Source organism: Musca autumnalis, unplaced genomic scaffold (assembly GCF_047663935.1).
Source record: "Musca autumnalis isolate F117 unplaced genomic scaffold, ASM4766393v1 scaffold_4, whole genome shotgun sequence".
In the NCBI taxonomy this organism is placed as follows: Eukaryota; Metazoa; Arthropoda; class Insecta; order Diptera; family Muscidae; genus Musca; species Musca autumnalis.
The window spans coordinates 23,309,783-23,326,346 of record NW_027411977.1 but is presented as its reverse complement, the minus strand read 5'-3'; the positions used below and the strand labels follow the sequence as shown (position 1 = coordinate 23,326,346).

The following is a 16,564-nucleotide window of genomic DNA, read 5'->3' as shown; positions in this document are numbered from 1 at the left end:
GTTTTTAACAATTTATAGGTACATATTTTGAAATTCTATCCATAAAAAAACTTCTAGATCTTTTTTAAAGAAATCCCTTTGAAGAAAAAATAAAATCTGTAAAAATCTTGAAACAAAAAGACCTGCATAAGGTATTCCATCTATATCGGTTAAGAGGCCTACCTTACACAATTTGTGGCCAGGTTCGATTCTCCGGCCAGACAACATAAAAATGTTCATCTGTTGCAAAAACTCCTCAGGGTTCGGAGTCGACAATATAAATGAACTAATATGAATAGGGGTGTACCCACATTCATATAAGAGAAGCCTCCCCTTGCCCTTTCAGGGATGTTCTGGACAAATATTTTTTAGTTTTATGGGGAATCTTTATAAAGCCTTCCATCTAAAGAATACCTTAGACAATATTTTGTAACTAGAAGAATTTTAGATTTACAATTCATGGAAGACCTTTTGTCGGTTTCCTATCCATCGAAGATCTATTGGCGGCTCTTCTTTTCATAGAAGAACTTTGAAAGTTATTCTATCCAATGAAGACCTTTAAAAAGGTCTTCTATTCATGGAGCATTTTTAGGAAGCCTTCTTTTAATAAAGATGTTCCAACCATTGAGGGCCTGTAGAAGTTCTACTATCCAAGGTAGAAATGTATACGATCGTTAGACTGTCTTTTACTCATAGAAGACTATATTTAGCCGGTCTGCTGCCCTTAGATGACTTTTAGAAGACCTTCTATCTTAAGAAAGCCATTAGAAGGTCTTATAACCATACAAATTGTTTATTGGAAAGACCTTTAGAGAATCTTCTACCCATAGAAGGACCTTGTGGGTCTATGTTCCATCTAGGAACTTGGATAATAAAAAATAGAAAAATCTTAAGAGTGTTTTGGACTAGAACAATGTCACGACGTGTTAGCGTTCAAAACCAAACTCTTAACTTCCAAAGACTGCGCTAAAAAGCGTTTGTTATGGAAGCCATGCAGATTGAACTGAAAAATATTCGTGGCAGTAAAACAAAGTTCGATGACAGGGAAACCACTCCCACAGCCGATATGTCTAATGTGCTGCCAACAACTAACAGCGAATCCGGTCACATAATTTGGTAGTTGTATGGGCTCAATTTACGACTTTCCTTTTCCAATTGCAAAACATCTAAACTCCAACAAGAAAATTTAATAAAAATTATCATTAAATGGTCCTTGCCCTAACAGGCAAAATTTCGAATGTGAATCCTTGAGAGAAAATTATTTGATCTTTGGTAAGACCTTAAGAAAATCTGCTAACCATGAAAATACTTTAATACACAGAAACAAATTTTAGCCATTTAATAAAAAAAATTCAAAGATTCTCTCAAAAATTTATCGATTTTCCGGCGATAAAAAATTGTCATATTGACAACATTCGATAAAATTATTTGACCACAAAGTAAAAATACAACTGATAAAATATTTCACATATTAACAAAAATATTTATCAAAATATTCTACATATTCCATTTTATCATTTCAATATAAAAAATCGATAAATATTTTAGTCAATATGTGAAATATTTTATCAGTTGTATTTTTAGTTTGTGATCAAATAATTTTATCGAATTTCGTCAATATGATAATTTTTTTTATGGCCGGATTTTTTTTCTGTGTGGGAATTTGGCAAGCCATTTAGAAGATCAGCTACCTATAAAAGACACTTAGAAGGTTTTTGTTGCGCCTTTAAAAGGTCTGCTATTAACTAAACCCATTTAGAGTGTCTACAATGTCTGCTGTCTACAGAAGATCCAGGTCTGCTATCTATATAGGACTTTTCGAAGGTTCTTTATCTAACGAAACCCCTTTGAATGACTTCAAACAAAGTCCAGTTTAGAAAACACCTTAAAGATTCCTTTGCTTTCCTAAACATAGATGATTTTTAGAAGGTCATTAAAAGGCATTCTTACCACAGAAAATCATTAGAAGGAATGTCATGCCAAGACTTTAAACGGTCCCTAGCAAGATCTTTACAAGGTGTACACTCGTTAGAAGGCCATTTGAATATCTTTAAGAAGCCTATGGCATGTCTTTTAACCATGAAACACTCGGAAGACCTTTGGAAGGCCTTTGTAAGATTATTAAGAGGCCTTTTGACGATAGAAGGGCATTATAAGCACTTTGGGAAGGCCTTTATAACGCCTTCTAACTACAGATGATCATTAGCAACTTAGGCCAAAACGTGCTATCTATAATGGGTCTTTAGAAGGTTTTTCTATCTAAAGAAATCCTTTAGAAGGGCTTCTTATCATAGAACAGCTTAAGAAGGTCTTAGTTAAGCTTCCTTGATTAAAGTGCCCTGTAAGATCATTAGAAAGTCTTCAATTTACAGAAGACTATTAGAAAGCTTTTGCCAATACCGTCTATCCATAGAAGACCTTTAGCAGTTTTTGTTAGGAGCTCATATATAGATAGAAGACGTTTTGCACGGCCTATAAAATGTCGGTTGTCTATAGACCACTTTTAGTAAGTATTTCGCAAGACCAATCAATGGTCTGATATTCGCAGAACTGCTTTAGAAGTTCTTCTATCAACCCTTAGGAAAGTCTTAAAGCTTTTCCATTCAAACCTGTGAATGTCTTTTAAAAATTCATAAAAGCATCGATTCTGCTGAAATCTATAGCGTTCTACATAGATGTCTCTGTCGGGCGGACGTCTATACTTATATCAATTGTTGGCCTCACTCCTAAGCTTGCTGCCAATATCCTCATTTCCAGTACGAAAGAGTAGGTGACAGTTTTACATCCTCGTATACGTAACAACCTTTGGCAATCAAAATTCATCTTTTTAGCCTTCGACAGAAGAAGTCGAACCTGTCGTGTAGGATAATGCCAAGATATTTCATCCTGTATGAATATCATATTAATTTATTATCAACTTTGATGGTTAAATGTATCTCCGGAAGTTCTTTGCTGTAGACTTGAATTTGCCTTTAAAACCACAGATTCGCATTTTCCAACATTGAGGTTCAGTCTCCGTTTATTGAAGCACTTACCGAGTGCAACTACATATATACACGCAGAGAAAAAAATCTGATTGATCCAACAATATTCGAAGAGCAAAATATGTATTGTAAAGATATTGTTAGATTCCGCATGTAGTATTGTGAGTCCAACAATCGTTTTTTGTTAATTACAATAATTGTTTTTGTCATATCCAACAAGAGTTGTTGTCATATCCAACAATAGTTTTTGTCGGCTGTACAATATTATTCTCTTTTCTTGGACAATTTTTTTATTCTCTCGGTATCCGATGCCGTTTTTTATCTTTGTTCTTTTTTGTGTATGTACATCATGAGATTCTTGTCTTTATTTGTTTCTCCTTTCTCATTCTTCTTTGTGTTTTGATAGTTGAGTTACACCACAATCTGAGAAGTGTTTTTGGTCGTTATTTGTGTTTTCTTTTCATATTTGTTGTGGTTTTATGACATTCCTTATGTTGCGGTATTTGCTTGGAAGATGAGCGCAGTGGTATTACTTACTTACTTAGCTGGCCCATTACAGAACATTTGTTTCATAGACCGAACTAAGAAAACATCTCCAATTCTCTCTGTTTAGTGCTTCGCTTTCTGGAAAACCGCGCCTTGTCATCTCTTCATCCACTTGTTTGTGCCATCCATTCTTTGGCCTGCCAATTCTGCGTGCACCTCCAGGCGGTTCGTATTTATACGCCTTTTTAGCGGGTTTTCGTCGCTCATTCTTATGATATGGCCTAGCCAACGCAATCGCTGCATCTCGATACGTCTCGTGGTTCTTACGACGTCGATATTCATCATCAGCACAGATTGGTCCGTAGATCTTTCGAAGAATTTTTCTCTCAAACACGCCAAGCAGTGCCTTATCTGCTAGTACAAGTACCCAGGCATTGGAACCATACATCATCAGCACGGGTAGTTTCATTGTAAAGCGTTATTTTTGTTTGACGAGTTGTGGCTTTGTTTTTGAAGTGCTTACTTAAGCCAAATTAGCATCTGCTTGCCAATACAATTCTTCTTTTTATTTCACAACTGATGTCGTTTGTTGGGTTTACGGCGGTGCCGAGGTATATGAAGTCTTTTACTACCTCAAAATTATAGGAACCAACTCTAACAGTTGGTCCTATCTCAATGGACGCATTGCGCGTCGACACCGTCAACTTGGTCTTCTCGCCGTTTACCGCCAGAAACACTTTAGCAGATTCTCCTTCGACCTTCATAAAGTATCGGTTACTTCTTTTACAGATCGTCCCATGATGTCTATATCATCAGCATAAGCAGTTAACATGTGGCTATTGGTGTTGATTGTGTCACTTCTTTTGACGTTTGCCTCTCGTATAACCTTTTCTAGCAGGATGTTGAAAAGATCACACGAACGGCTGTCTGCTTGCCTGAAACCTCTTTCGGTAGAAAACTCTTCGGGGAGGTTCTTTCCTATTTTTTAACTGAAGATCTTGTGTCAGTTATAATCATTTTACAAAGCCGAATGAGCTGTGCGGGGATACCAAATTCAGACATAGCTTGGAATACCTTTGAACGTAACGGGCTGTCGAAGGCTGCTTTATAATCGACAAAAAGGTGGTAAGCGTCGATCTGCATCTCTAGGATCTTCTCCAGGATTTGCCGCAGGGTAAATATCTGGTCAATGGTGTATTTGCCAGGTCTAAAGCCGCAATTGGTTCAATTATTTCGTTGACTATGGGCTGTAGTCATTAGCAAAATATCCCCGAAACTATCTTGTAGGCGATAGGGAGAAGACTTATGCCCATATAGTTGGAGAATAAAGTCTTATCTCCTTTCTCATGGACGGGACACAAGATGCTCAGGTTCCAATCGTTGTGTTTCTTCATTCAATTTGTTGTCTTTTTAGTTAGACCTGGCAAAACCTGTCAATGCTCATAATATTATACGTGACATTTATACCAAAGTTATGTGGAAAGTGTATACGTGAATTATATACGATCAAATCAAAAATTTCAGTAACAGGTTTTCTGGGCTGACAATAGTTTTTGTAAAGTTCTAGATTATGATAGTTCCTACCATAGGTATTGTCAATGATTTTTACAATATTGTAAACGATGGTATTTTTGGATTTGCAATTGCAATGCTTGAACAAAACAAATGAATTGTTGGAACAAAAATAGATATTATTGTTCCAACAAAGTGAAAAATATTTTTCTCTGCGTGTATGTATTCAGACTTCTTTCTACTGTGTTCCCAAAGGGTCCATGCATTGCTAATAGGATCTCATTGGCGTATGTAAGCATCATTGACTGTTTAGCCCGAAATCCAAATTGACAGTGTCTCAGAATTCTCCTTGTTACAATGACCCCCGATGATCAATCGCAGCAATAATTGTTTTTGTCATATCCAACAAGAGTTGTTGTCATATCCAACAATAGTTTTTGTCGGCTGTACAATATTATTCTCTTTTCTTGGACAATTTTTTTATTCTCTCGGTATCCGATGCCGTTTTTTATCTTTGTTCTTTTTTGTGTATGTACATCATGAGATTCTTGTCTTTATTTGTTTCTCCTTTCTCATTCTTCTTTGTGTTTTGATAGTTGAGTTACACCACAATCTGAGAAGTGTTTTTGGTCGTTATTTGTGTTTTCTTTTCATATTTGTTGTGGTTTTATGACATTCCTTATGTTGCGGTATTTGCTTGGAAGATGAGCGCAGTGGTATTACTTACTTACTTAGCTGGCCCATTACAGAACATTTGTTTCATAGACCGAACTAAGAAAACATCTCCAATTCTCTCTGTTTAGTGCTTCGCTTTCTGGAAAACCGCGCCTTGTCATCTCTTCATCCACTTGTTTGTGCCATCCATTCTTTGGCCTGCCAATTCTGCGTGCACCTCCAGGCGGTTCGTATTTATACGCCTTTTTAGCGGGTTTTCGTCGCTCATTCTTATGATATGGCCTAGCCAACGCAATCGCTGCATCTCGATACGTCTCGTGGTTCTTACGACGTCGATATTCATCATCAGCACAGATTGGTCCGTAGATCTTTCGAAGAATTTTTCTCTCAAACACGCCAAGCAGTGCCTTATCTGCTAGTACAAGTACCCAGGCATTGGAACCATACATCATCAGCACGGGTAGTTTCATTGTAAAGCGTTATTTTTGTTTGACGAGTTGTGGCTTTGTTTTTGAAGTGCTTACTTAAGCCAAATTAGCATCTGCTTGCCAATACAATTCTTCTTTTTATTTCACAACTGATGTCGTTTGTTGGGTTTACGGCGGTGCCGAGGTATATGAAGTCTTTTACTACCTCAAAATTATAGGAACCAACTCTAACAGTTGGTCCTATCTCAATGGACGCATTGCGCGTCGACACCGTCAACTTGGTCTTCTCGCCGTTTACCGCCAGAAACACTTTAGCAGATTCTCCTTCGACCTTCATAAAGTATCGGTTACTTCTTTTACAGATCGTCCCATGATGTCTATATCATCAGCATAAGCAGTTAACATGTGGCTATTGGTGTTGATTGTGTCACTTCTTTTGACGTTTGCCTCTCGTATAACCTTTTCTAGCAGGATGTTGAAAAGATCACACGAACGGCTGTCTGCTTGCCTGAAACCTCTTTCGGTAGAAAACTCTTCGGGGAGGTTCTTTCCTATTTTTTAACTGAAGATCTTGTGTCAGTTATAATCATTTTACAAAGCCGAATGAGCTGTGCGGGGATACCAAATTCAGACATAGCTTGGAATACCTTTGAACGTAACGGGCTGTCGAAGGCTGCTTTATAATCGACAAAAAGGTGGTAAGCGTCGATCTGCATCTCTAGGATCTTCTCCAGGATTTGCCGCAGGGTAAATATCTGGTCAATGGTGTATTTGCCAGGTCTAAAGCCGCAATTGGTTCAATTATTTCGTTGACTATGGGCTGTAGTCATTAGCAAAATATCCCCGAAACTATCTTGTAGGCGATAGGGAGAAGACTTATGCCCATATAGTTGGAGAATAAAGTCTTATCTCCTTTCTCATGGACGGGACACAAGATGCTCAGGTTCCAATCGTTGTGTTTCTTCATTCAATTTGTTGTCTTTTTAGTTAGACCTGGCAAAACCTGTCAATGCTCATAATATTATACGTGACATTTATACCAAAGTTATGTGGAAAGTGTATACGTGAATTATATACGATCAAATCAAAAATTTCAGTAACAGGTTTTCTGGGCTGACAATAGTTTTTGTAAAGTTCTAGATTATGATAGTTCCTACCATAGGTATTGTCAATGATTTTTACAATATTGTAAACGATGGTATTTTTGGATTTGCAATTGCAATGCTTGAACAAAACAAATGAATTGTTGGAACAAAAATAGATATTATTGTTCCAACAAAGTGAAAAATATTTTTCTCTGCGTGTATGTATTCAGACTTCTTTCTACTGTGTTCCCAAAGGGTCCATGCATTGCTAATAGGATCTCATTGGCGTATGTAAGCATCATTGACTGTTTAGCCCGAAATCCAAATTGACAGTGTCTCAGAATTCTCCTTGTTACAATGACCCCCGATGATCAATCGCAGCACGGAATATTCGAACAATTTCACAAAGGGCGATAATAGGGAAGCTTTCACGCAGGCGAGTATCAGCATCGGTGCTACTAGGTACTACTAGTGCTTCTTTCCCAGACTATAGGTATATAGTCAATATTGAGATAAAAAGAAAAAAAAGGATGACAGCTTTTCCTACCTTCTTTAGAAATGGTGCTAAAGAAAGTAGAAGAACCGGAAGATTGTCGTTGTCGCAAGACTTCTTCCGTGCTATGGCTGGCTGATCCAACCAAGTCTGGATCAACAAGCCCGTTCGTTGTCTTCCCATAAATATCCATCAACTGTTGAGGATACATCTGCCGTAAGTTCTTTGCTAAATTCAAACATCGATTTGTGATTTTCGAATCGTTCCACAGCAATCCACATCTGCTTTTACTGGCCGAAAAAAATACTTATTTCCGGTGACATACCCTTATTAAAATAATGGGTTAGAAGAGAATTTGTAATGAGTTTTTTGCTGGATTTTTAAATAAATCGCGATTCAAGTTGGCTTTTTAGGGGTTTTTTAGGTTTTCACGATTTTGCTTGGAAACCGCAAGTCCTATCGAAATGGGACAGGAGAAAATGTTGTAGCTATGAAAATTCTCTACATGATTGATCTCTACGATAATTTCGTAGGTTTTACCGTTATTGAGATATAGAAGTTCAAATTGGTTTCAGAATCGGCAAAAACTTCTAAGGTGTAAGCACCTTGCAGTTGCTTCAAGAGCACCGTGTCCCATTTGTTGCATAATACATACAACCATATTGTTGATTTTTAGTCAAAATCCGAGGAAGTTATTTTCCCATAACCTGAGAAATTTGACGAATTTTTGTATTATTGTTCTCAATAATTTTGCTCATAATTTTTTTTCAAATTGTGAAATCTTTTCATATTTTGACCCACCCTAATGTTGTAGATTCCTTTATGAAAAATTGTCCATATAAACAGTTATCCCTACAAATAGATTGGTTGGTTGGTGGTATGTTTGTATTCCTGATTCGCCTATAAATACATATGTATGTATGTATGTCTGTATGTGTGTCAAATTTCGCATAAATACGACATTTGTGTGTCACAATTGTTGTCTGTAGATCTGACTGGCTGGCTGGCTGGACTGACTGACTGTATGGCTGTCTATCGTCATATCTGTCTGTCTGTCATGCCTTTGCCTCATATTGCTTTGCTTGGCTGCTGCCTAGCGCAATTCCTTTTTTCCAATTTTTCTGGTTTATTTCGTTTTTTGTCTTTTGGTGTCATCGTTGTCGACGTAGTCATCATCGTCGTTGTTGTTGTTATTGTCGGGATACCACCAACAGTCATCTCTGGAAAAAGGTTATTCACATTGCCTCTACTACTGTCGCTGCTGTTGTTGTTGCCGGGCTCAAAGATTAGTTTTTCTTTCCACTTCTTTATTTCTTCTTTAACAAAGTACTTCTCGTCGTAGTTTTCCCTTTGGCCTGACTCTAGGGGGGCTCCTTTCGGTTAAAGGAGAAACGAAACAAACACCACACATTGAAAACAAAACGCCAACAAAACTTTTTCAAAGTAGTTTCTGGTTTCTTCCTTTTGTAAAGTATTTTGTTGTTGTTGTTTTTATTTTTCTTCTTTTGTGGGTAAGTTGGCAAAAAAAGCAAAGCCGCTAACGGAACTTGTAGTATTGAAGTGTAGATTTTAATTTGTCTTTAATATGGAGAAGGTTGTATTATTGATGTGAAGAGAGGGACTACAACATCTCTACCATAGAACAAATGAGCTATAGTTTAGGTAAGAGATGGTTGGTGCTAAAATAACTCTTTAGTAATTTGAAAATTATGCTCTTTAGTTTATTTTGTTGGACTTCAATATTGTGTAGGAGCTAATTTCGAAAAGACTTAAATTGTAATTGTGATTTTTTTAATGGAGTTGAACTGAGATAAGCAAAATAGAAAATCAAATTAATGAAAATAAATTTAAAATGGAATTTTCTCGTCAATTGATTACTTTTTACAACATTTCCAGACAATTTGGAGTAAATTCAGCCCCTGTGCACTACACCTTTTTCAGATGTAATTCGAAACATTTTAGTTGTAATTCGTAACATTTCATTTGTAATTCGAATTGTTCCATTTGTAATTCGAATTATTCCATTTGAAATTTGAATTATTCCATTTGTAATTCGAATTAACCCATTTGTAATTTGAATTATTTTACTAATTACAAATAAAATAATTCGAATTACAGATGGAATAATGCGAATTTCAAATAAAATAATTCGAATTTCAAATGGAATAATTCGATTTACAACTGGAATAATTCGAATTACAAATGAAATGTTACGAATTACAAATAAAATTCTCGAATTACAAGTAAAATTATTCGAATTACATCTGAAAAAGGTGTATATAGGTCCATTCCTTCGGACCTATTTTCTTTAATACGCCCTTTAAGACCACCTCTCCGATAGTTTTGAAATTTTTACAGCAGGTACTGCTCGAGCCCCTCTTTCGACGCGCAATGGTTCAGAAAACTGGCCAAAACTCTAATTTATTGATTACTTTTTTATTTTTAATTATAATTTTTTACACAAATTGACATTTTTCTAATATATGAGATTTTATATCAGTTTTGTAATCCAATCATAAAAACAAGTAAAAAAGTATCAGTCGGCTTTGCCGACAGAGATATACCCTCAGTCTGTATATATTGAAACAATTTTTTTTTTTTCAAATAAAATTTTTTTAAAACTAAATTTTGGGAGTTTGAACCGACTAAAATGTTCATTAGGATTAGAGACCAAAATTTGTTCGGAGGAGATACTAAAAAGAATGGATCGACATTGACAGTTATGGAAGTGGATCTCCAGCCACTACATATGGCGCCATAGGGGGTTTTTACACCCTTCGGGATGTTTGCTCAAGAAGTATGGACTTGCCCCTGAAAAAACGTTTACCATCGTAATTGAGGCAGGTCTTAAAGTGAACTTATCCGAAATTTTGTGTGGGAGGTACCGGATGGAGTGGACAAATATAGTCCATATTTGAACCTGATCTATATCTGGTAGATATAATAGGATGTGTAAAGTATGAACCAATTCGGCCACTCCCTTCAAAAGTTACCGTACGAACAATTTTTCCGAACATTTTTAAACTTTTGTGGGGGAGGTACCTGAAGGAGTGTACCGATAAGGCTTATCTTCGAACTTAAACTATGCTTGGACAAAATATTACTAAAGCCAAATGTTACACCGAATCGGAATATAAGTTTTAGAGTTATCTTGCGCTCCAACCACCTCACACGGTGTTGTTTGCAACTTTCATGCTATTTTCTCAGGAAGTATGGACTTGCCCCTAATGAAACTTGTACCGTCGTATGGGGGGCAGTGAATACAAGTTGCTAAAACAAAAATCAAAGCGATTCGAGAGATGGCCCTAAACCCCACTTTTCCAAAATTTTGTGTGGGAGGTACACGAAGTAGTGGACCGATTGAATCCACATTGAAACCTTATCTATGTCTGGTACACTTTTCAGGATGTGCAAAGTATGGACCAAATCGGTTACTCCCTTCAGGACTTATCGTGCGCACAAAATTTCCGAACATATTCAAAGTTTTGTGTGGGAGATACCGGAAGGAGTGGACCGATATAGCCCATCTTCGAACTTAAACTAAGTTTGGGCAAAATATTACGAAAGCCAAAATTTGAACTGAATCGGTTCATCCGTTCGAGAGTTATCGTGCGCTCCAGCCAGACAGACAGACGGACGGACGGACATTGCTCAATCGACTCCAAATTGTCTGAAACACATTTCGTCCAAACATACTTGGGGTCTAAAACCATTATTTCGATGAGGCGCATTTTACCCGTATGAAAGTGTAAATGCTGAGGTTCTCTTAGTTCTTTGTATTGAAACAAAGAACCCTTCCATCAAATTGGATAATTTTATCCAAAAACGTGGATAAGTTTATCCACAAACGTGAATAATTTCACCCACAATGGTGGATATGTTTATCCACAAACGTGTATCATTTTATCCAAAAACGTGGATAAGTTTATCCGAAAACGTGGATAATTTTATCAAAAAACGTGGATAAGTTTATCCGCAAACGTGGATAATTTCATCCACAATGATGGATTTGTTTATCCACAAACGTGGATAATTGTTTCCAAGCACATGGATAAACTTATCCCCAAATTCGGATAAGTTTACACACAAATGCGTATAATTTTATCCACAAAAGTTGATAAGTTTATCCAGAAAAGTAGCTAATTTTATCCTGAAAAGTGGATAAGTCTACCCACAAATGTGGAGTATCCTACGCACAAACGTGAATAAGTAAGATTAATGTGGATAATTCTATTCACAAACGAGAATAAATTTATTCCCCAAACGTTGATAAATTCATCCACAAACGAGGATAAGTTATCAACAAATGTGCATAATTTTATCCACAAATGTTGATAATTTTATCCACAAAACAGAAACGTGGATAAATTTATCCACAAATGTGGATATGTTTATCTACATATGTGGATAATTTTATCCACAATTGTGGATAATTTTATACATCGACTTGGAAATTTTATCCACAAACGTTGATAAGTTTATCGACGAACGTGGATAAGTTTATCCACAAACTTGGAAAAGTTTATCCACAAATGTGGGTAAGTTTATCCATAGAAATGGATTTATCCATAGATTCTATTATAGAATCAATTTATCCATAGAAGGACACATATGTACCTACTTATCCACAGCCTAATAATGTTCTATGTAAATAATGCGCACCCAAGAGTTGCTTTCCAGATTGCATGTTAACGTTCGAGGCAAATGACCCCCGTTTTTTTCCAAAGAAATTTTATTGTTTTATGTCTTCTTAAATCTCATACGTTTACATTTCAATTCTATTAACCAAAATTGAGGATGTAATTAAAATTGTATCTTCCGCTTATCTTTACAAACAACAAACAATTAAGGGGAGATGGAGAAGAGTACATATTACTTTTGTGCATACCGATACCTGCTATTAAAGGGCCTTAACCTCAAACTCAAGAGGCCCTCAGATAATTTATAACTTTTCATTAAACCCTAATAAAATAAAGTCATGAGCTCCCCCTCTCCTGAGATATTCAAATTTATTCCAAAATTATTGTAAATTATTTTGAAAACAAAATGGATATTCAACCCCAAAAACAAAGTACCTTTCCCTCATTTGTTTACATTCCACATTTAGGGGAATCATCCGCACACAAGTGCAATGTTTTGTTTGGCTGGCTCTCTTTTATGCCGCGATCTTGTGTGTTTTGTTTATGCAAACAAATGAGCCGCCAAAAAGGGAACACAATGTAAATAAAACAAAAATTACAAAATTCCCAAAAATTCCAAAAAAGTGATGTTCCTGCGGGAATGCGGTCGACCAAACGACGACAAGTGTTTACTTATCACACAAACAAAACCAAAAACAATGAAATGAAAAAGAAGGTGGTTACACCAAATGTCCAAAATGATAGATATTGGGTCGGTTGGTCGATGGATGCCAAACAAGTGATGATGTGTGCGTGATGATGCACCACATGTCCATTTTTTGTGGTGCAGTATATCTCATGGCATGTTTATTTTTATTGGAACGTGTTAAAGGAGGTAGTAGTGGTTGGTGGTGGTGGCGGTTGTGGCATGTTACTCCACAACATAAGGGTCTCGGTCAAGTGTTTTATATCTTTCATTTCCGGCATAATTCAAATGAACCAATGTTGATGATTACACCACAAAATGCCATTTGAAATGATCATCATTTCATGAAGAAAAGGGCCCATGTTATGCCGTGCACTGCAAGTGTAAAAAGAGGCGAAGACCCCCGTTGTTTTGCGTGGTGCTGTGTAGAAGGAACCCTTCAGCAAGAACTTCATGGAGCCAGTCAGCCAGCCATGCGAAGCTATAAAAATTGTTCATTAGGCTCTTTGGATGTTGATTTGCCGGCGAGGTAGTGGTGATCGAGTTCTTGACATTGTTTATAATAAATCCCTATTTACTGTAGAATTTGTTGTTAAGGATCTTTCATTCGTTTGTTGTGTGGGTGTGGGCATCTGTTTAATATCATTTGTCGCCGCGCTCAGTATCTCTGGAATTTTGTCTACACCTCTTTTACAAGTGTTTTTTGTTGTTTTCGCGTAAATAGTTTGGTTTTGTTTACATTTGTTGTGTATCGATGAGATTTGTTTTTGTGTTATTTTTATCGATAATTTAGTGTCACACAATTTATGTGTCATTTGAAACCTAAACAAAAAATTGCATGACAGTTAGGTTGTTCGTAGCACAGTGTCCCTGCTGTTTGGTGAAATGCACATAACGATAGGATTACCACGTTTCTGTATAAACTTATCAACGTTTGTTGATAAACTTATCCACGTTTGTGGATAAACTTATCCACGTTTGTGGATAAACTTATCCTCGTTTGTGGATAAACTTATCAACGTTTGTGGATAAACTTATCAACGTTTGTCGATAAACTTATCAAAGTTTGTGGATAAATTTATCCACGTTTCTGTATAAACTTATCAACGTTTGTCGATAAAATTATCCACGTTTGTGGATAAACTTTTCCACCTTGGTGGATAAACTTATCCACGTTTGTGGATAAACTTATCCACGTTTGCGGATAAAATTATCCACGTTTGTGGATAAACTTATCCGCGTTTGCGGATAAAATTATCCACATTTGTGGATAAACTTATCCACGTTTGTGGATAAAATTATCCACGTTTGTGGATAAAATTATCCACGTTTGTGGATAAACTTATCCACGTTTGTGGATAAACTTATCCACGTTTGTGGATAAACTTATCCGCGTTTGCGGATAAAATTATCCACATTTGTGGATAAACTTATCCACGTTTGTGGATCAAATTATCCACGTTTGTGGATAAACTTATCCACGTTTGTGGATAAACTTATCCACGTTTGTGGATAAACTTATCCACGTTTGTGGATAAACTTATCCACGTTTGTGGATAAACTTATCCACGTTTGTGGATAAACTTATCCACTTTAGTGGACAAACTTATCCACGTTTAAACTTATGCTCGTTTGTGGAAAAACTTATCCACGTTTGTGGATAAACTTATCCACGTTTGTTGATAAACTTATCCACGTTTGTTGATAAAATTATCCACATTTGCGGATAAACTTATCCAAATTTTTGAATAAACTTATCCTCGTTTGTGGATAAACTTATCCACTTTTATGGATAAACATATCCACTTTTGTGGATAAACTCATCCACGTTTGTGGATAAAGGTATCCACGTTTGTGGATAAACTTATCCTCGTTTGTGGATAAATTATCCTCGTTTGTGGATAAATTTATCCACGTTTGTAGATAAACTTATCCCAGTTTGTGGATAAACTTATCCCAGTTTGTGGATAAACATATCCACATTGTAGATAAACTTATCCACTTTTGCGGACAAACTTATCCACGTTTGTGGATAAACTTATCCACATTTGTGAATAAACTTATCCACGTTTCTGGATAAACTTATCCACGTTTGTGGATAAACGTATCCCCGTTTGTGGATAAACTTATCCACATTTGTGGATAAACTTATCCTCGTTTGTGGATAAATTTATCAACGTTTGTCGATAAACTTATCCACGTTTGTGGATAAACTTTTCCACGTTTGTGGATAAACTTATCCACGTTTGTGGATAAACTTATCCACGTTTGTGGGTAAACTTATCCACGTTTGTGGATAAACTTATCCACGTTTGTGGATAAACTTGTCAACGTTTGTGAATAAACATATCCACATTGTGGATAAACTTATCCTCTTTTGTGGACAAACTTATCGACGTTTGTGGATAAACTTATCCACGTTTGTGGATAAACTTATCCACGTTTGTGGATAAACTTATCCACCTTTGTGGATAAACTCATCCACGTTTGTGGATAAACTTATCCACGTTTGTGCATAAACTTTTCCACTTTGGTGGATAAACTTATTCACGTTTGTGGATAAACGTATCCCCGTTTGTGGATAAACTTATCCACGTTTGTGGATAAACGTATCCCCGTTTGTGGATAAACTTATCCACGTGTGTGGATAAACTTATCCACATTCGTGAATAATCCTACCCACTTTTGTGGATAAACTCATCTACGCTTGAGGATAAACATATCCACGTTTGTGGATAAAATTATCCAAGTTTTTGGATAATCTTATCCACGTTTTTTGGTAAACTTATCCACGTTTGTGGATAAACTCATCCACACAAGTTTGTGGATAAACTCGTCCACACAAGTTTGTGGATAAACTTATATAAATTTTCGGATAAACTTATCCACTTTTGTGAATAAACTTATCCACGTTTGTGGATAAACGTATCCTCGTTTGTGGATAAACGTATCCTCGTTTGTGGATAAACTTATCCACGTTTGTGCATAAACTTTTCCACTTTGGTGGATAAACTTATTCACGTTTGTGGATAAACGTATCCCCGTTTGTGGATAAACTTATCCACGTTTGTGGATAAACGTATCCCCGTTTGTGGATAAACTTATCCACGTGTGTGGATAAACTTATCCACATTCGTGAATAATCCTACCCACTTTTGTGGATAAACTCATCTACGCTTGAGGATAAACATATCCACGTTTGTGGATAAAATTATCCAAGTTTTTGGATAATCTTATCCACGTTTTTTGGTAAACTTATCCACGTTTGTGGATAAACTCATCCACACAAGTTTGTGGATAAACTCGTCCACACAAGTTTGTGGATAAACTTATATAAATTTTCGGATAAACTTATCCACTTTTGTGAATAAACTTATCCACACATGTTTGTGGATAAACGTTTATCCACAAACGTGGATAATTTTAGCCACAAAACGTGATAAGTTTAAAATTATCCACTAAAGTGGATAAGTTTATCCACAAATTTGGATAATTTTAACCTCTACCATGTATATGTTTATCCTCAAGCGTGGATAAGTTTATGCACAAACGTAGATAAGTTTACCCAAAAACGTGGATAAGTTTATCCAAAAACTT

At 36.2% G+C, this 16,564-nt stretch overlaps 1 protein-coding gene across 2 annotated transcripts in view; it reads left to right on the top strand.

The window, feature by feature from the left end:
* Nrt (Neurotactin) overlaps positions 1 to 16,564 on the top strand; it is a 145,208-nt gene that overhangs the window by 112,529 nt on the left and 16,115 nt on the right. The window lies entirely within an intron of this gene.